Consider the following 22,170-nt stretch of genomic DNA (forward strand, 5'->3'; position numbering starts at 1 on the left):
ATGATTGTGTAGGGAGGGTGTGTACTGCCCAAGGCTCTTGATCCTCAGCAAGGGAAGGCTGTTGTCTACAGAGGCCCAGAGAGGAGCCTTGTTTCCCCACTCACAGGTCATCCTGTAGGGCTGGGGCCCTGGCCAGCCTGCATGGAATTCTTCCCATACTTTGTACATGTCCCTCCCTCACATCATTTAACATGCTCATCCCTGGTCCTTTCTGCACATTTGAGTCTTGCTGATTTCATGGGCCGTCTGCTTGGTGCAAATCCTTCCAACCTTCGGGCTCACTCTGCAGCTACACTTTGTTTATTCTTTCATCTACACACATGTATGAATTGTCTACTATAGAACTGTGCTAGGAGTTAGGGATATGGGTAAATTCAGAGGTGAGTGAGAAAGAGGCCTCTCCATAGGAAGTTCAAATTCGTGGAGGGACATGAGTATCAGAAAATGGTCATGGTGATAATAAATTTGTATTGCTTGTTCATTATGGACTGGGCATGATTTAAGTGCTTGACTTTCATTAATTCATTTGAACCTTGCAGTGATCCTGGAAATGTTGATATGACCATGTCCCCATTATTTATTAGATTGAACCATGTGAGGTTGCTGTAATGATTGCTGTAGGTCAGGATAGCCCTAAACCAGCTGTTTAATAAGGTTCAGTCTAAGAGACATGTGGTAACACACCCAACGCGCTCCACAGTCAGTGATGGAGCCAAGGTCTGGACCAGGAGCCCACACGCCTTGCCTAGTGACGAGCTGCCTGGACGTTCCAGCTCAGAGGAGAGGCTGTGTGTGGAGCATGGGGATGGCTCCACTAAGGTACCCCTGTGCTGGAAACAGCGTCTGACATTTTGAATGAACCTACGTTCCAGGCATAAGGGCAGAACCTCTGTATCTGCACACCTCCTGCATCACAGCCCCTGATCCGGGGCTGTGCTCTCAGGACGGACTCCATAAACAATGTTTGCTTGAGGAGTGCTTTTACTGCCAGTGTGTCTAAGTTTCCTGAGAGAGGAACGTATGGAAAAGAGGAGCACAGGGTGTGACGAAACTCCCTTGAAGAGCAGGAATAGAGACGCAGACACAGAGAACAGGTTTGAGGATATGGGGGTGGTGGAGGGGAGGGTGGGGTGAGTTGGGAGAGTAGCACTCACACATACACACTCCCGCGTGTAAACTGGAAGCTAGGGGGAAGCGGCTGCCAGCACGGGGGCTCAGCTGAGTGCTCTGTGATGACCTGGTGGGGTGGGATGGGGGCAGTGAGAGGGGGCTTCTCCCCGGGGAGGCCATATATGCATACATACAGCTGATTCACATCGTTGTGCGGCCAGAACGGACACAACATTGTCAATCAGTTATGCTCCAGTTAAAAGCTAAGCCAGCCTCTGTGACCACCTGGAGCGAGGGCGTTGGGAGGGAGGTGGAGGGGGGTTTCAGGACGCAAGAATGCCTGTGGCTGGTTCATGGTGACGCATGGCAGAGGCCATCACAATATTGTAACATAGTTATCCTCAGGTTAAAATAAATTACATTTATTACTTTATTAGTTAAATTTATAAATACATAAAATAAACCCCCCAATTAAATAAATTTTTAAAATAAATGAAAAGATAATAAATTGGAAAAAGTCAAATAAACTTAAAAAAAAGAAGAGTACAGGGTGGAAAATAAAAATTCAGGCTTTAGAAAGAAGGAGAGAAAAAAACTTGAGAAGTAACCCAAATAGCTAAAAGTTTCTCTGAATCAATAGTAATGAATAATAACTGATGATAAATGTTATAATAATCTAAACTGAAAGGTTTTGATAGGTGAGGATTAGATGTTTAGAGTATAAAAATCAAGGGAATGTGATTTGTGAAGGAATACAATTTTTTAGCATCTTGAAAGATGCCCCTGAATGATGTAAAGGTCTGAAGGCAAAAGTCTCAGAAGGTGCTTAGGGTCTGAAGTGTATATTAGAGCCAAAAAAATTATCTTAAAAAAAAAAAGAGAGAGAGATGAATACAGATTAGAGCAAGAGAATCAAGATTTAAATATATTTCCATGGAATAATTTTGGGGCAGTAACCCCTTTATTCACACTTGGTGGCTGTTTTCACCAAACAGAACACTCTTACATGCATATAATGGAGAATCCATTGGTGATATATAGGTACGCTCATTCTAACATAACATACATCTGCTAATTATGCACTGGTTTGTCTTGGTAACGGGATTTTATACTTCTGCCTTCTAGCCTAGTCCTACTTTTCTTGCCAGCTGTGGAAACACAAAGGAATGACTGAAACTTCCTGTAAAATTTATGAGATGGTCTTATTTTTATGATAAAAGACTTACCCTTCAACACACCCTCTGGTAAATTTTACATTTTCCTCAAATTAGGTTAAATCACAGCAGAAAACTAAAAAGCATGTTGTTATTCTCTTTAAATTCGATTCTAAGCAAGTTCACTGAGGTTTATGAAGTCCCCAGTGATGGTCTATATTATCCAGACTTTGAAATATCCCATGTGTGGTCAAAATGCGGCCAAGTATGTGGTTCTCAAATGCAGGTGGGGTGGGTTGCCCTTCCCCTTACACACTTCTGGTTGTCACAGCCACAGGAGTGGAGGCAGCTGGTGGAATCTAGTAGGTTGGGCCTGGGATGCTTGTAAACGTCATGTGATGGACAGGAACATTGCCCACAACAATTAGTTAGCCAGCCCAAATGCCACAGTGCCAGGGTGGAGAAGCCCATCTGTCCTGTGCAGTTGACTTCAGTTCAGTCGCTCAGTCGTGTCTGACTCTTTGCGACCCCATGTACCGCAGCACGCCAGGCCTCCTTGTCCATCACCAACTCCTGGAGTTCACACAAACTCATGTCCATCAAGTCAGTGATGCCATCCAGCCATCTCATCCTCTGTCGTCCCCTTCTCTTCCTGCCCCCAATCCCTCCCAGCATCAGGGTCTTTTCCAATGAGTCATCTCTTCGCATGAGGTGGCCAGAGTATTAGAGTTTCAGCTTTAGCATCAGTCCTTCCAATGAACACCCAGGACTGATCTCCTTTAGGATGGACTGGTTGGATCTCCTTGCAGTCCAAGGGACTCTCAAGAGTCTGCTCCAACACCACAGTTCAAAAGCATCAATTCTTCGGCACTCAGCTTTCTTCACAGTCCAACTCTCACATCCATACATGACCACAGGAAAAACCATAGCCTTGACTAGATGAACCTTTATTGGCAAAGTAATATCTCTGCTTTTTAATATGCTATCTAGGTTAGTCATAACTTTCCTTCCAAGGAGTAAGCGTCTTTTAATTTCATGGCTGCAATCACCATCTGCAGTGATTTTGGAGCCCCCCAAAATAAAGTCTGACACTGTTTCCACTGTTTCCCTATCTATTTCCCATGAAGTGATGGGACCGGATGCCATGATCTTCGTTTTCTGAATGTTGAGCTTTAAGCCAACTTTTTCACTCTCCTCTTTCACTTTCATCAAGAGGCTCTTTAGTTCTTCACTTTCTGCCATAAGGGTGGGTCATCTGCATATCTGAGGTTATTGATATTTCTCCCGGCAATCTTGATTCCAGCTTGTGCTTCCTCCAACCCAGTGTTTCTCATGATGTACTCTGCATATAAGTTAAGTAAGCAGGGTGACAATACACAGCCTTGACGGACTCCTTTTCCTATTTGGAACCAGTCTGTTGTTCCATGTCCAGTTCTAACTGTTGCTTCCTGACCTGCATATAGGTTTCTCAAGAGGCAGGTCAGGTGGTCTGGTATTCCCATCTCTTGAAGAATTTTCCACAGTTTATTGTGATCCACATAGTCAAAGGCTTTGGCATAGTCAATAAAGCAAAAGTAGATGTTTTTGTGGAACTCTCTTGCTTTTCTGATGATCCAGTGGATGTTGGCACAATGATCTCTGGTTCCTCTGCCTTTTCTAAAACCAGCTTGAACATCTGGAAGTTCACAGTTCACATATTGCTAAAACCTGGCTTGGAGAATTTTGAGCATTACTTTACTAGCATGTGAGATGAGTGCAATTGTGCGGGAGTTTAAGCATTCTTTGGCATTGACTTTCTTTGGAATTGGAATGAAAACTGACCTTTTCTAGTCCTGTGGCCACTGCTGAGTTTTCCAAATTTGATGGCACATTAAGTGCAGCACTTTCACAGCATCATCTTTCAGGATTTGAAATAGCTCAACTGGAATTCCATCACCTCCACTAGCTTTGTTCGTAGTGATGCTTCCTAAGGCCCACTTGACTTCACATTCCAGGATGTCTGGCTCCAGGTGAGTGATCACACCATCATGATTATCTGGGTCATGAAGATCTTTTTTGTACAGTTCTTCTGTGTATTCTTGCCACCTCTTCTTAATATCTTCTGCTTCTGTTAGGTCCATACCATTTCTTTCCTTTATCGAGCCCATCTTTGCATGAAATGTTCGCTTGGTATCTGTAATTTTCTTGAAGAGATCTCTAGTCTTTCCTATTCTGTTGTTTTCCTCTATGTCTGTCGTAGACCATTGCAAAAGAAAGTGCTCTGATGGGCGATGTAAATATATGAGGACTTCAGCATTGAATGGAGGGAGGAATATGTAGAAAAAGGTTAAGTCACTTACGCAAGCTGAAACTCGCTTGCTTTTTCCACGCATGCATGTGTACTCTGTGACTCAGTCGTGTCTCCTTGCGACCCTACGAACTGTGGTCGGTGAGGCTCCTCTGTCCGTGCGATTCTCCAGGCAAGAATACTGGAGAGGGTTGCCCTGTCCTCCTCCAGGGGACTTTTCCAACCCAGGGGTCAAACCCGCATCTCCTGCTTGACAGGAAGATTTTTTTACCACTGGGCCACCTGGGAAGCTGATAATTGTACACCAGCATGCAAAAAAAAGATCACTTCCTTTTTATAAACTAAAAAATATAACTCACTTGTTTGAAAGCATGTTAGACTTTTGGCCCCATTTTTTGATCTCAAGAGTTTCACCTCTATTCTTGGAATGCCATTCTTAGAACTCATGAACAAGAGATGAACCGGGACTAGGAAGTTTTAAAGTATACATATATTTTTGCTGAGTAAATGTCTTACCCTTTAGATCTTCATAAAATTCCTAGGAGCCTTTCTGAACAATCCAGTCTGTTTTCTGGACAAGAGGCCTTTGGGAGCAGTTTCCACCTTTTGTTTAAACCTCTCTCTCCATTTTTTTTCAGACGGCACTGTCTAGCCTCTAAGAACACACTTTCTTACATGTCTGCTCTGGCTTGAGTGCCTTGTTTTCTGTGCACAGAGAGACATGCCTACTGGAAGCATATTTTTCTTCTCCCAATAGGTGAGGCTTATAAGCTGCAGGGTTATGCTGTGTGAGTGTTGAACTTCACCATGACGGCCGTGCTTTGCTTTCTGAATGGTGATCAAGGATCGTGTGGACATGCCCTTGTGCGGGCCCCTACCACTAGGTTTCTAGCTGCAGTTCTCCCAAGGCTTGCAGCCGGATGCATGAGTGCAAAGGACACGACCACTGCCCTGCGTCTGGTGCCTGCCTCTGGTGGCCTTGCCCTTCACCATCTTGTCTGTGCTGAGCATGTTTGGACCAGTGAGGTGGCCCTGGTCAATAGGATAAGGTGTGGGATAGTCGGCCAAGCCATCCTTCCTGCTGGCTTTTGGACACTTGAATCTGGGATGACCATCACACCCTCTTTCTTTGCATTTAATTTTTTATTAGAGCATAACTGATTTACAGTGCTGTGTTAGTCTCAGATATACACCCAAATGAGTCAGTTATACGTATAGATCTAGCTATTCTTTTTCAGATTCTTTTGCCCATTAAAACTTCTGCCTGTTAAAAACTTAAGCTCGTTTGATGCATGTCTATGCATAGATGGATGTGGATTTTTTTTTTTTTTACCAGAATAAGCAGCATAGTGTTATTCAGCTTATTTTACTTAAAATATAGTAATCATTAATTCATATCCTTGTGTAGTTTGGGTGACATTTATTTTGAAACAACAGATTCTTTATTAATGTCAATTTTTTAAGCTCTAGCATTGGGTAGGTTCTATTGTAATGAAACCTAATACAGTAGGTTGATTTCATTAATTACTCCAAATCTTCGCCTTTGCCTGCATCTACACAATCTTCATGCAACTTTCTACTAGTTACCCTATCTATACCTAGACTCCTTGTGAAAATTCAGCCTTATAGAGTTATCATTTATATACAGTAAAAGTCACCCATTTAAAAATGAATAGGCCGTTACAGAGTACAGTGTTCCCTGTACGCTGCAGTTCAATTCAGCTCAGTTGCTCAGTTGTGTCTGACTCTGCGACTCCATGGACTGCAGCATGCCAGGCTTCCCTGTCCATCACCAACTCCTGGAGCTTGCAAAAACTCACATCCATTGACTTGGTGATGCCATCCAACAATCTCATCCTCTGTCGTCTCCTTCTCCTCCTGCCTTCAATCTTTCCCAGCATCAGAGTCTTTTCAAATGAGTCAGTTCTTCTCATCAGGTGGCCAAAGTATTAGAGTTTCAGCTTCAGCATCAGTCCTTCCAATGAATATTCAGGACTGATTTCCTTTAGGATGGACTGGTTGGATCTCCTTGCAGTCCAAGGGACTCTCAAGAGTCTTCTCCAACACCACAGTTCAAAAGCATCAATTCTTTGGTGCTCAGCTTTCTTTATAGTCCAGTTTCACATCCATTCATGACTACTGGAAAAACCATAGCCTTGACTGGATGGACCTTTGTTAGCAAAGTAATGTTTCTGCTTTTTAATATGCTGTCTAGGTTGGTCATAACTTTTCTTTCAAGAAGCATGTCTTTTAATTTCATGGCTGAAATTACCATCTGCAGGGATTTTGGAGCCCAAAATAAAGTCTGTCACTGTTTCCATTGTTTCCCCATCTATTTCCCATGAAGTGATGGGACCAGATGCCATGATCTTCGTTTTCTGAATGTTGAGCTTTAAGCCAGCTTTTTGACTCTCCTCTTTCACTTTCATCAAGAGGCTCTTTAGTTCTTCTTCACTTTCTGCCATAAGGATGGTGTCATCTACATATCTAAGATTACTGATATTTCTCCCAGCAATCTTGATTCCAGCTTGTGCTTCATCCAGCTCAGCATTTCTCATGATATACTCTGCATATAAGTTAAATATATGGGGCAATATACAGCCTCGATGAATATACAGGATTACAATATACAGCCTTGACGAATATACAGGATGACAATATACAGCCTTGACGTACTCCTTTCTTGTTGATTATCTCTAGTGGTGTGTATAGTTTAATCCCAACTCACTAATTTATCCCTCCCTCCACTTTCCCCTTTGGTAGCCATAAATTTGTTTCTGTGAGTCTATTTCCTTTGTCTAAATAATTCACTTGTATTATTTTGTTAGATTCCACATGTAAATGATACATGATGTTTGTCTTTCTGGCTCACTTACTTTGTGTAGTATAATCATCTCTATTATAGCTGCTGTAGCTATATCTCTATTATAGCTCTATGTAGTTGCATCCATGTTGCTGCAAATGGCATTGTTTCATTCTTTTTTATGTTTAGGTAATATTCCATTGTATATATGTACCACATCTTCTTTACCTGTTTGTCTGGTGGTGTACATTCAGGTTGCTTCCCACTCCCTTTTTGATAGATCCCTGTAACGGTCTTTCTTTGCTGGCAACATGATCTAGCTGTTATTCTGTGTTTGTGTGTTTTCCGATGATTCCTTCCTGGTTTACCAAGAATCTCCAAGCGCTCGGTCCTCATTGCAATCTGATTTTTGCCCCTGTATCAGTTGTGTCACTTGGAGGAAGCCTTTTCATTGACACTTGACCAGATTCTAGCGTGCCTCTTGAGCTTGCGACAGATCTCCTACTGGGACACTTCCTAAACACTTCAAATGTATTATTTCTTTAGAATTTAGGAGGAATATGTGTTTATTCTAGATAAATATTGGACAATACTTAGGTAATATAAAGGTTGGAAATTGCTTATAATTTTATACTACTGCCTGTTCAAAATTTAGGCACATTGTTTTATGCATGTCTGTGCACAGATGGATGTGGTGTTTTTTTTTTTTACCAGAATAAAGAGCGTAGTGTTATTCAGTTTATTTTACTTAAAGTATAGTAATCATTAATTCATATCCTTATGTAGTTTGGGTGACATTTAATTTGAAGCAACAGATTATTTATTAATGGCAAATTTTTAAGCTCTGGCAGTGGGTAGGTTCTATTATAATCAAACCTAACACAGTAGGTTGATTTCATTAATTACTCCCATTCTTCACCCTTGCTTGCATCTACAAAATCTTCCATGCAACTTTCCACTTGCCACTCTAATGGGAAGCCCTATCTATACCTAGACTCCTTTTGAAAAATCAGCTTTATAAAGTTATCATTTATATACAATGAAATTCACTCATTTAAAAATGTATAGTCTTATCAGTGTGTTTAATGTACACAGTTGTATAACTCCCACCACAATCAAGATACAGAACTTTCCCATCGCTGAAATATACTCCGCCCCTTTGCAATCACTTTCCTTTGCATTGGTGACATTTTTAATGGCTGCTTACTGTTAACACGTAGCTGGCACACACACATACATTCCTTTACAGTTGCTTTTTTCTGTGTTTACACCTGTCTCATCTACCATTTTGATAGGCCCTTAGATGTATGTGCACACCTCTGGTGGCTTATCTCAGAGGATAAAATCTTAGACATGGAAATGATTAGTAAAAGGCCTTTTGATACGTGTTGCCAACAACCTCCAAAACATGTTTGCCACTTACTTCATTTTCTTATTCTGAATTGCCTGACACTTCTAACCTTCATCTTTCTTTTTTTCCCCCAATCTTCCTTTCAATGAGGTTTCTTTAAACTCTCAGTATTAAGGGTGTTATGTTAGAGAAGTAGCAACTATAACAATTTGAAAAGTATTTTAATTGGGAATGATTGCTGAATTTTATCAGTTGCCTTTGGGGTATCTGTCTGTGTTATCATATCATTTCTATCACTTGGTTTATCCACCTGAGGGATCATGTTCGTGAGTCATCCTTGCCTTCCTTGCCCTTTGGGTTTCCAAGGCTTCTCCTCCTTTGGGAGGGTATAGGCCTCCTATGAGTGAGAAGGGAGGTGCAGCGATGCTCTAGGCATGGGGACTTACGGAAGAGGGCCCACGCACTGCATCCTTGCTCAGCTGGCTGTTCTCAAAGCTCATTGTCCCCAAGTTCATTGATGGCACCTGGAGTGTGTTTCCTGATAAGGATCTACGGCCTGAATGCTGTGGATAGAAGGAGGATGACTTCATTCCAAGAGGCATTTCTTGGGACTTTCTTACTCACTTTCTCACTGGAGCCTTATACTTGAGAGATGCTGGTGACACATTTTAGCACTTTCTCAAATTCTAGTTACACCGCACCACTTTCTCAGGAAGCTAGGTTAATGACCAATTTTGCTATCTTCTTTTAGCTCCAAGGAGATCATTTATGGGACTGGGACTTACCTGTAGTTCAAATGGTAAAGAATCTGCCTGCGAGGCAGGAGATCAGGATTCGATCCCTGGATTGGGACGTTCCTCTGGAGAAGGGCATGGCAACCCACTCCAGTATTCTTGCCTAGAGAATTCCGTGGACGGAAAAGCCTGGAGGGCTACAGTCTGTGCGGTTGCACAGAGTCAGATACGACTAACACACATGCCTTCAGGTTTATGCTAGAAACGTGGGACCAGAGCCTGGTGTTGGTGTTATTATGATAATGATGATGTATCATTCATTGTTGATTTGATTTTGCTGCTTTTCTTTTTTTTTGTTGTTATTCATCTATTTTTTATTGAAGTGTAATTGATTTACTTTATTTTTTAATATAAATTTATTTTAATTGGAGGTTAATTACTTTACAATATTGTATTGGTTTACTTTAAAGTAATGCTCAAAATTCTCCAAGACGGGTTTCAGCAATATGTGAACTGTGAACTTCCAGATGTTCAAGCTGGTTTTAGAAAAGGCAGAGGAACCAGAGATCAAATTGCCAACATCCGCTGGATCATGGAAAAAGCAAGAGAGTTCCAGAAAAACATCTATTTCTGCTTTATTGACTATGCCAAAGCCTTTGACTGTGTGGATCACAATCAACTGTCGAAAATTCTGAAAGCGATGAGAATACCAGACCACCTGACCTGCCTCTTGAGAAACCTATATGCAGGTCAGGAAGCAACAGTTAGAACTGGACATGGAACAATAGACTGGTTCCAAATAGGAAAAGGAGTACATCAAGGCTGTATATTGTCATTCTGCTTATTTAACTTATATGCAGAGTACATCATGAGAAACACTGGGCTGGAGGAAGCACAAGCTGGAATCAAGATTGCTGGGAGAAATATCAATAACCTCAGATATGCAGATGACACCACCCTTATGGCAGAAAGTGAAGAGGAACTAAAAAGCCTCTTGATGAAAGTGAAAGAGGAGAGTGAAAAAGTTGGCTTAAAGCTCAACATTCAGAAAACGAAGATCATGGCATCTGGTCCCATCACTTCATGGCAAATAGATGGGGAAACAGTGGAAACAGTGTCAGACTTTATTTTTTGGGGCTCCAAAATGACTGCAGATGGTGATTGCAGCCATGAAATTAAAAGATGCTTACTCCTTGGAAGGAAAGTTATGACTAACCTAGATAGCATATTAAAAAGCAGAGATATTACTTTGCCAATAAAGGTTCATCTAGTCAAGGCTATGGTTTTTCCAGTGGTCATGTATGGATGTGAGAGTTGGACTGTGAAGAAAGCTGAGTGCCGAAGAATTGATGCTTTTGAACTGTGGTATTGGAGAAGACTCTTGAGAGTCCCTTGGACTGCAAGGAGATCCAACCAGTCCATTCTAAAGGAAACCAGTCCTGGGTGTTTGTTGGAAGGACTGATGCTAAAGCTGAAACTCAAATACTTGGGCTACCTCATGCGAAGAGTTGACTCATTGGAAAAGACCCTGATGCTGGGAGGGATTGAAGGCAGGAGGAGAAGGGAACGACAGAGGATGAGATGGCTGGATGGCATCACCGACTTGATGCACATGAGTTTGGATGAACTCCAGGAGTTGGTGATGGACAGGGAGACCTGGTGTGTTGCGATTCATGGGGTGGCAAAGAGCCGGACACGACTGATTGACTGAACTGAACTGAATTGATTTACAGTGTTGTATTAATTGATTTTATTCATTTTCATCACTGATTAGGAGAATGATTTTATAAGCCTATATGTATGTGTGGGACAGCCCAGTACACTTGGATAAAGTTATAAGGAAAAAAAAATACTGTGTTTCTTGTGCAGTCTCAAACATGTATGGGATAATGCAAAAGCCTTATAAAACTCTTTCTGTTGTAAGTTTTTAGAATTCACTGATATGGAGATAAAATTGTAATATATCTGAATGGGGGCTTCCCAGGTGGCACAGCGGTTAAAAATCCATCTTCCAATGCAGAAGACACAAGAGATGTGGGTTTGATCCCTGGGGTTGGGGAGATTCTCCTAGAGTAGCAAATGGCAACCCACTGTAGTGTTCTTGTCTGAAAAATTCCATGCACAGAAGAGCCTGGGGGGCCACATTCCATGGGGTCACTGAGCTGGACACAACTGAGCGACTGAGCACACACACCATATATCTGAATAGAGCCATTAGTACATGATGATGAATGTGCTATCATGCTAATCCATACTGGCACTATCTGAAACGGTTTAATCTCAGTTCAATTTAAAAACGATGATTTCGATTATTTCAATCACTATCTGAGGCTGGATATAATTTTGTGAAAACTAGATTTAAATATTACATGATTTGCCTTCTTAAAAGTATAAAAAGAATAAAATTGATGACAGGATTTAGAACTTTCTGTAAACTAGTCTGTGTGCAGTTCTGAATTTTAATCTGAGTTCATAGTAGAAATTTGGTGTCCATGGTTGGCATATGCCCAGAGATTTCAGTAGTTCCAGGCATCTTCATAAATCTATGAAAATGTACATGGGAAATCTTGTGAGTGCATGCAGTGAACTTTTAGACACGTGTTCCTTTGTGGTGAAAAAAATATCATTTGAAACCTATGTTTAAACAGTTAAACACAGGAAGCAAAAACCACTGTGATGTAATGAAAAGCAAATCTGAGTGTTTGGAACATCTTCAGCACATCCCAGGCGGTAGAAGTTATCAAACAAGGCGTGATCTGAGGACAGTCTCTGTGGATGTGGGGGAAATAGCTGAATGTGACAGTGAACACAGGTTTCAACAGTCAGCTTCACTAAAGCCCGTTATTTGCCGTAGTTCTCAGGGAGTTTGATCACACTTCTGATAATGCTTGTGACTCTGTGTTTCAGAACTGCTCTAAAGGTGAGAAACCATTCACAAAGTACTCATTTTAACCCACAAGCTTTAAGTGGTGTCATAATGGATAGATCGCCTCATTCAGAAAAATACTGAGAAGTGTATATTTTGATTGAAGTATAAGCAGCAACTGTTTCAAGTTTCTTAATGTGGTAATCTCACATAATGTCATCCTCCCCAGTGTGATAGTGTGGGAGCTGAAGTTTGAACACCTCCTTTTCTACCTTCAATGAATATATTGCTGTAAAGAGGTGTATAAATTACAGTTAAAATTGGTTGAATCGGTTTAGATCTATTAGAGGATCTCACCGTGTGAAAGAATCCATTTGGGAAAGACTTTATGGACTGACGCGTCATCTCCTAGTTTATAATGTTTTTGTGTGGATTTCTCAAACTTGTTTAAAATGTGCATTTGTGGTTAACCACTCTGACATCTCTGCATATAAGTTAAATAAGCAGGGTGACAATATACAGCCTTGATGGATTCCTTTTCCTATTTGGAACCAATCTGTTATTCCATGTCCAGTTCTAAGTGTTGCTTCCTGACCTGCATATAGGTTTCTCAAGAGGCAGGTCAGGTGGTCTGGTATTCCCATCTCTTTCAGAATTTTCCACAGTTTCCACACAGTCAAAGGCTTTGGCATAGTCAATAAAGCAGAAATGCTTATTTAACTTATATGCAGATTACATCATGAGAAACGCTGGGCTGGAGGAAGCACAAGCTGGAATCAAGATTGCCGGGAGAAATATCAATAACCTCAGATATGCAGATGACACCACCGTTATGGCAGAAAGTGAAGAGGAACTCAAAAGCCTCTTGATGAAAGTGAAAGAGGAGAGTGAAAAAGTTGGCTTAAAGCTCAACATTCAGAAAATGAAGATCATGGCATCTGGTCCCATCACTTCATGGGAAATAGATGGGGAAACAGTGGAAACAGTGTCAGACTTTATTTTGGGGGGCTCCAAAATCATTGCAGATGGTGATTGCAGCCATGAAATTAAAAGACGCTTACTCCTTGGAAGGAAAGTTATGACCAACCTAGATAGCATATTCAAAAGCAGAGACATTACTTTGCCAACAAAGGATTGTCTAGTCAAGGCTATGGTTTTTCCAGTGGTCATGTATGGATGTGAGAGTTGGACTGTGAAGAAAGCTGAGTGCCGAAGAATTGATGCTTTTGAACTGTGGTGTTGGAGAAGACTCTTGAGAGTCCCTTGGACTGCAAGGAGATCCAACCAGTCCATTCTGAAGGAGATCAGCCCTGGGATTTCTTTGGAAGGAATGATGCTAAAGCTGAAACTTCAGTACTTTGGCCACCTCATATGAAGAGTTGACTCATTGGAAAAGACCCTGATACTGGGAGGGATTGGGGTCAGGAGGAGAAGGGAACGACAGAGGATGAGATGGCTGGATGGCATCACTGACTCGATGGATGTGAGTCTGAGTGAACTCTGGGAGTTGGTGATGGACAGGGAGGCCTGACGTGCTGCGGTTCATGGGATGGCAAAGAGTCGGACATGACTGAGTGACTGAACTGAACTGAACTGAACTCTGACATCGTGACGTGACTTACCCTTGTAAAGTGAAAGCGAAACTGAACATGAAGTTAGCAGTTTAGGAGAGGGAACAGATTCCTCCCTATGTATTTTATTTTTGTCTGATTTTTTTATTTTTTCAAGGTTACATGTAACTTTAAAGTCACTCAGTTGTGCAGAACTCATCGTTCAAACAGTAGCCCTCTCCACTCCATTCCCGGACCCCAGAGCAGCTGCGTCCAGCTTTTGGAGCTCTTTCTTCTGTTTTACCTCTATATTTCCAAAAATCAAGTTTGTACTCCCATTTCTTTTTTTAAGTACCACTGAGGTGGAGTTGATTTTCAACATTGTGCTTATATCAAACAGAACCGAAGTGACTTAGCATGCATGCACACACGCATATATATATCAGATCATGCCTTCTTTTCAAAATATCCTTTTCTGTTATGGCTTATCACAGGATGTTGAATATAGTTCCCTATGCTATACAGTAGGACCTTGTTGTTTATCCATCCTATACATAACAGTTTGCATCTGCTAATCCCAAACTCCCAGTCCTGCCCTTCCCCACTCTGCTCCCCACTGGCAACCACAACTCTCCTCTCTGTGTCTGTGTGTCTATTTCTGTGCATTGATGGGTTTGTTTGTGTCATATTCTAGATTCTACATGTAAGTGATATCGTAAGGTATTTGTCTTTCTCTAACTTACTTCGTTTAATATGATCATGTCTAGGTCTATGTATGTTGCTGCAAATGGCATTATTTCATTCTTTTTATGGCTGAATAGTATTCCTTTGTGTGTGTGTGTGTGTATACCACATCTTTATCCATTCATCTTTCGGTGTACACTCCCATCTCTTGATGTAGTTTTTAGTTTGGGGTATTATCTACTGAGGGATTCCCTGGTGGTCCAGTGGCTAAGATTCTGAGCTCCCAATGCAGGGGGCCTGGGTTCGATCCCTGGTCAGGGAACTAGATCCCACATGCTGCAGCTAAGACCCAGCACAACCAAATAAATATATATTTGCGCTTCCCTGGTGGCTTAGACCGTAAAGAATCTGCCTGCAATGCAGGAGACCCAAGTTTGATCTCTGAGGTGGAAAGATCTTCTGGAGAAGGAAATGACAACCCACTCCAGTATTCATGCCTGGAGAATCCGCGGACAGAGGAGCCTAGAGGGCTACCATCCATAGGGTCACAAAGAGCTGGACATGACTGAGCGACTAACACTTTCACTTTCATTATCTATATTGATGTTCTCCTTTGGAAAATAAGGATTTAGCTCTTTCCTTCACCCCAAGTCAGACACTTCTCCTACTACAGGTGTGTCATGATGTTTCTGAGAGCCAGCATTTAGCCCTATAATATTTGATTATGTAAGTGTGATAGGATATTAAATTCTATTTCACCCAAGTTGCTAGGTAGCAAAAGACAGAAAATTCTGCGTCAGCTGTAAGACTGAAATGAGTGTCTGCAGACCAGCTGTGCAGGGCAGTGAAGAATAAAATGTTTCCAGGGGATGCTGCAGTGAGAAAGTAAAGATCCAATTAAATGGGAGGATAAAGCCCAAGTTTGGTGGGGTCTGGACTTCCCTGTGGCTCAGATGGTATAAAATCTGCCCTCAATGTGGGAGATCTGGGTTCAATCCCTGGCTCAGAAAAATCCCCTGGAGAAGTGAATGGCAACCCATTTCAGTATTCTTGCCTGGAAAATCCCATGGACAGAGGAGCCTGGTGGCCTACAGTCCATGGGGTTGTAAAGAGTTGGACACCACTGGCCGAGTTTCACTTTGATGGGGTTAAGACTGCATAGGTGTGTTCTGTGAATATTTGGGGCTCCAAGAGGTGGGCAGGCCTGGAGCTCTTGTTACTCCTGCCAAGAAGATGCCCTTGGGTGTGTGAGATAGGGTGAAAGCATAAAGGATTTGATGGAGGGAGCCTGGGTGATCTGGTTGTTTTTTGGATTTCAGCCATTTCCTTGTTCTCTACCTACCAACATCTTTCATTCATAACCATTGTCCCCCATCCTGAGTCATTTGGGAGCTCATGATACAATCCTCTTGGAGAAGGTTTCCTCACTGCTGAAACATTTCCTCTGGTCTGCTCATTTCGGTTCTTCTCCCGCTTTCAAAATTTAATTGTTGTTCTTCTCTTCTTTTGTTTTGTTTGCCTTAAATCTTTTTCTCCTGTTATGATTTGTGGGATTTTGAGCCAGAGTGGTGATTAGAAAACCTATGTGTTCTATAGGCAGTATTAGCTAGAATCTCAAAATTTATTCAAACCTAAAGGTGTGTGAAGGCAGTCCATTGTGTGAGAAGGCAAATATGTAATTACTTAACTCTTTTGAGAAAACAGAAATATTTGAACATTTGTACTTTTCTCTTTTGTTCTCCTTGACCTTGAGCTGGCTGTTTCGTCCTTCCCGAAGGTTGGAGGGAAGCTGAATGGTTGTATCCTGAGTGGGCAGCCACGCTCTTCAGTGAAGACAGTGCCATCCTAAACAGTGGTCACCATGAAGTAATATCACATGTTATTCTGGTACAAATTCAGCTATACAAATTCAACAGAAGTAGAACTTACAAAAGATGTCCCTTTGCCCCATGGGGTTCCATGTATGCCCTCCTTCAAAGATTTTTTAAAACACAAAACAAAATGAAACCTAAAAGAATCAATTCTTGGCTTTTGTGCTTTCAAGGAAATAAGTGCAAGACATTTATAGATGAATTAAGAGATTCTTCAAGGGTCATTTTGTCTGGGCTTAATTTTTGTTTTAAAATATCATCTTAGGCCTTATTTGTCTACTGTAATCATCTTAGTTTACTGCTCAGAACCAAAAGTTTGAATGTTTCCTTGTCCTGAGGCTGTATGGTATTATGAAAGAAGTTGAGTCTTGTAATTCATACAACCTTGGGTTCAAGTTCTAGTTATACCCTAGTGGACAGATGATACAGATTTCCTGAATCTTTGATTTACTTGCCTCTGAAGAAAGCTGAGCCCTGAAGAATTGATGCTTTTGAACTGTGGTGTTGGAGAAGACTCTTGAGAGTCCCTTGGACTGCAAGGAGATCCAACCAGTCCATCCTAAAGGAGATCAACCCTGGGTGTTCTTTGGAAGGAATGATGCTAAAACTGAAACTCCAGTACTTTGGCCACCTCATGCGAAGAGTTGACTCATTGGAAAAGACTCTGATGCTGGGAGGGATTGGGGTCAGGAGGAAAAGGGGACGACAGAGGATGAGATGGCTGGATGGCATCACCGACTTGATGGATGTGAGTCTTGAGTGAACTCCTGGAGATGGTGATGGACAGGGAGGCCTGGTGTGCTGCAATTCATGGGGTGGCAAAGAGCTGGGCGCGACTGAGTGACTGAACTGAACTGAACTGAGGGCGTCGTTGGTGGCTCAGATGGTAAAGAATCCACCTGCAATGTGGGAGACCTGGGTTTGATCCCTGGGTTGGAAAGATCCCCTGGAGGAGGCCAAGGCAACCCACTCCAGTATTCTTGCCTGGAGAATCCCCATGGACAGAGGAGCCTGGCGGGCTACAGGCCATGGGGTCACAAAGAGTTGAAAACGACTGAGTGACTAAGCACAGCACAGCATAGCACAGGTTGATTACAGTTGGATCTTCCTGACTCAGGGATTGAACCCAGGTTTCCCACATTGCAAGCAGATTCTTTACCATCTGGGCCACCAGGGAAGCCTCTGATTACAGTTATAAGCTGCTTAAGCACTGTGAAGTGCTACAAAAATAGTAGATTCTTAAAAGATTAATTTGTTGGACCTATAGCTGAAAGATCACTTATTATTTTTCATGGATCATGTATCTCATTATTTTCAGGATTTTGATGTAGGCCCAAGAATATTAGTTTATATTTGTTACTTCATATCATTCTAAATTTTTATAGGTGTTGATTTGTTTAATTCTCAGAAACACTCTGAGTTAGTTACAGTTTATCATCCTTATTTGTTTCAATGAACAACTTTTAAAATAGTCATTATTTATTTATTTGGCAGGGCTGGGTGGGTCTTAGTTGCAGCATACAGGATTTTTTTTGTTGTTGTTGTTACAACATGCAAATTCTTGGTTGCAGCACGTGGGATCTAATTTCCCAACCAGGGATCAAACCCAGGTCCCTTGCATTGGGAGCATGGAGTCTTAGCCACCGGTCTACCAGGGAAGTCCATGTCATCCTTACTTTAGAGATAAGTAAAATGAAGTCCAGAGAGGTTATATAACTTACCCAAGGTCACTACACTGCTAAGATTAGAGGTAGAATTTGAATGCAAAATAATCATAGCATTTCCCAGGGTGATTTAAGGGAAAAGATGAGCTCTACCTTTTTCTTATGGAAAACTGTGGAAAATTTGTACTTCTCATGTTAGCTTAATGGAAAACTTATAAGAAAGTTCTTCTTGGAAGAATTTGAAATACATAGCTTGCATTCTGGGTTTATAAATTAAGGAAAACTAACTCAAATCTAGTTTAGTCAAAGGAGGGATTTATGGGAACTCAAAGAGTGGCTCAGACAGTAAAGAATCTGCCTGCAATGCAGGAGATCTGGGTTTGTTCCTTGGGTCGGGAAGATTCCCTGGAGAAGGGAATGACAACCCACTTCAGTATTCCTGCCTGGAGAATCCCATGGACGAGGAACCTGGCAGACTACAGTCCATGGGGTCCCAAAAAGTTGGATACGACTGAGTGACTATCGCTTTCACTTTGGAAGCATGGTTAGCCCAGCAAACTGTAGGAAGGGCAGCAGTGCAGCTGCTCAGGAGCTGCTGGCACCAGGGAACTGGGGCCCACCTGAACTGACCTCCATGCTTCCTTTATATGCACACTGACAGTTATGTTTCTGTCTGTAGACAGTAATCCTGTTCAGTGCAAAAATCAATGCTGTTGGAGACCCAGGTTTAACATTTGTAAGCCTTTAGGCATGTGAGAGGACTGGTTTTTCTTTCTAGGTTCAGTTTAAAAAATCCCAGGAAGGAATTTGAAGAGTTAACAGTAGCCTGAGGGTCAAGGCATGAAGAACGTAGCTTTTCCTGAGGCATCCTTATAGACTTGGTGTTATGGAGGCAGGTGAGTGAGTTAGGCATGCTTTTGGCTGCAGGTGACATAGCAATATAAACTAATGGAGGCTCAGCACTTATTCACTGTTACAGCACAAATCTGGACTTAGGGTTGAACCTTTATTTCAAAGACAGCATTAGTGGCCTTCTGTCTTCTCATTCTGTCTTTCCTATATGGGCTTTTCATGTTCTTGCTTGTTTTCTCTCCTTCATAAGATTGCTGCCAACAAGGTCCAAGGTTCATGTACGTATTCAAGACAAGAAGAGAAGTGTTTGCGTTGTTAGTGGAGTTGCTTCTTCTCCTATCTCTTTCACCTCCTTGGTTAAATTTATTCCTAAACATTTTATTCTTTTTGATATTATTGTAAATGGGATCGCTTTCTTAATTTCTTTCTCAGATAGCTTGTTTTCAGTGTATAGAAACACAACTGATTTCTATATGTTGTATTTGCATCCTGCAACTTGACTGAGTTTATTAGTTTTAACCAATATTTAGTGGTGTCTTCAGGGTTTTCTATATATGAGATCATGTATTCGATAGCCAAGACACAATTGTACTTCTTCCTTTCTGAAATGAATACCTTTTTATTTATTTTTCTTGCCTAATTGTTCTGTCTAGGACTTTCTCTACCACATTGAATAGAAACAAAGAGAGCAGGTACCCTGAGATCAAGTTTTGATCTTAAAGGAAAAGCTATGAGCTTTTCACCATTGAGTATGACGTTAGATGTGGACCTATTATTACATTTCTTTTATTAAGTTGTGGTACAATCCCTTTTTATCTAATTAATTGAGAATTTTTACTACAAAATGATGCTCAATTTTGCCAAGTACTTTCTCTGCAGTGATTGTGATTATGTGATTTTTATCCTTCACTTTGTTAATGTATTGTAATAACATTTATTCATTTGTATATGTTGAACCATCCTTGCATCCCAGGGATAAATCCCATTTGATTATGATATGTGATCTTTTGATGTGCTGCTGAAAAGACATTATTAATTAGCTAAAGTAATAGTCACTCCCACCTTTCCATGCTACCCAGACAGGGGTCCATACAGAGTTATTCTGGATTCCCCCTTGTAACTTAAAGGGGAGGAGTCCTTGATGTCCTGCAAATGAAGGAACAGGATGTCCTCAAATTCCCTGCAACAGGAACCCACTTATGTGGCACCTACCTTGACTCCCAAATGGAACAGTACATCTACAAGAGGAAGCATGGTGGCATCTCCATCATGAATCTGAAGAGAACCTGGGAGGAACTTCTGTTAGCAGCTTGTGCCATTTTTGCCAATGAAAATCCAGCTGGTGACCGTGTCATATCCTCCAGGATGCTGCTGCTACTGGAGCTACTCCTTTTGCTGGCTGCTTCATCCCTGGAACCTTCACTACCCAGATTCAGACAGCCTACCAGGAGCCAAGGCTTCTGGTAGTTACTGATCCCAGGGCTGCCCACCAGCCTCTCACAGAAACCTCCCTGTTAGCCTGCCTACCTACTACTGTGTAACTCCGACTTTCCTCGGCACTCCCTGGACATTGCCATCCCATGCAACAACAAGGGAACGCCCTCAGGGGGGCTGATGTGGGTGGATGCTCGCCTGGGAAGTTCTGCACATGTGTGGCACCATGTCTCATGAACACCCACGGGAGGTCATGCCTGATCTCTGCTTCTACAGAGATCCTGAAGAGACTGAAAGGGAAGAGCAGGCGGCAGCTGAGAAGGCAGTGACCGATGAGGAATTTCAGGGTTAATGCACCGCTCCAGCTCTGAGGTGTACTCAAAGGGAGGTAGCAGATTGGTCTTTAGGCATGCAGCGCTCTCTGTGCCTGAAGAAAGCAATGTTGAAAGGAAAAAAAAAAATGAGAAGGCACAAAGAAAGAAAAAGCTATCACATACTCATAGTTTGGAAGAATTAATATTGTTAAAATGTCCATACTACCCAGAGTGATTTGCAGATTCACCTCAACCTCTATCAAAATTCTAATTGCATTTTTCACAGAAATAGGAAAATGGTCTTAAGATTTATACAGAACCACAAAAATACCCCACATAGCTAAAGCAATCTTGATTAAGAGCAAAGCTGGATGTATCATATGTCCTGATTTCAAAATGTATTAGAGGTCTGTAGTAATCAAGATAGTATGGTATTGTCACAAAAACAGACAGATAGATCAGTGAAACAGAATCAAGACCCCAGATATATACCCCTGCAAATACAGTCAACTGACTTTGAACAAAATTATCAGGAGTACACAATATGAAAAGTAATAATCTCTTCAATAAGTAGTGTTGGAAAGCTGAATATCCACAGGTAAAAAAATAAAATTGGACCTTCATCTCACCCGATACACAAAAGTCAACTCAAAATGGATTAAAAGACTTAAAATGTAGGCTCTGAATCTATAAAACTCTTGGAAGAAAACATTGGGGAATATCTCCTTGACATTGGTCTTGGCAGTGATTTGTTTGGATGTAACACCCAAAACACAGACAACAGAAGCAAAAATAAACAAGTGGGACTACATGAAATGGAAGTGTTTCTACATGGCAGAAGAATCAGTCAGGATGAAAAGGCGACCTATGGAATGGGAGAAAATGTTTGAAACCACGTATCTGATAAAATGTTAATATTACTCTTACACCTAAATAGCAAAAACAAACAAACAAAACCCGAAACCCAATTAAAAAACAGGCAAAGGATCTGTTTAGACTTTTCCCAAAGAAGAGACACAGTTGGCTAACAGATACAACCAAAGGTGCTCAACATCATTAATCATCAAGGAAATACAAATCACACCTTTTAGGATGGCATTTATCAAAAAGACTAGAAATAACAAGCCTTGGCAAGGATAGAAAAAAGAATCCCTTTTGCAGTGTTGATGAGAATGTGAAATGGTACAGCCAGTGTGAATTGGTTACCAATGAGAAACAGTATGGAGGTTCTGCAAAAAAAAATTTTTTTAAAGAACTACCATACAATCCAGCAATTCTACTTCTGGGTCTATATCCAGAGGAAAGAAAATCACTACCTCAAAGAAATGTCTGCTCTCACATGTCCATCGCAGCACTATTGACAATAGCCGAGATATGGAAACAATCTAAGTGTCAGTCGATGGATGAATATATAAAGGCAATATGGTGTGATACACACACACACACACACACACACAATGGGATATTGTAGTCTGAGAAGAAATTTGTTCCATTAA

General features: G+C 41.4%; 1 pseudogene; it reads left to right on the forward strand.

Moving 5' to 3' along the window:
- Positions 1-364: 364 nt before the first annotated feature.
- LOC133234967 (small ribosomal subunit protein uS2-like) lies at positions 365-20,811 on the forward strand (annotated as a pseudogene).
- Positions 20,812-22,170: the final 1,359 nt, after the last annotated feature.

Source organism: Bos javanicus, chromosome 22 (genome assembly GCF_032452875.1).
Source record: "Bos javanicus breed banteng chromosome 22, ARS-OSU_banteng_1.0, whole genome shotgun sequence".
Classification (NCBI taxonomy): domain Eukaryota; kingdom Metazoa; phylum Chordata; class Mammalia; order Artiodactyla; family Bovidae; genus Bos; species Bos javanicus.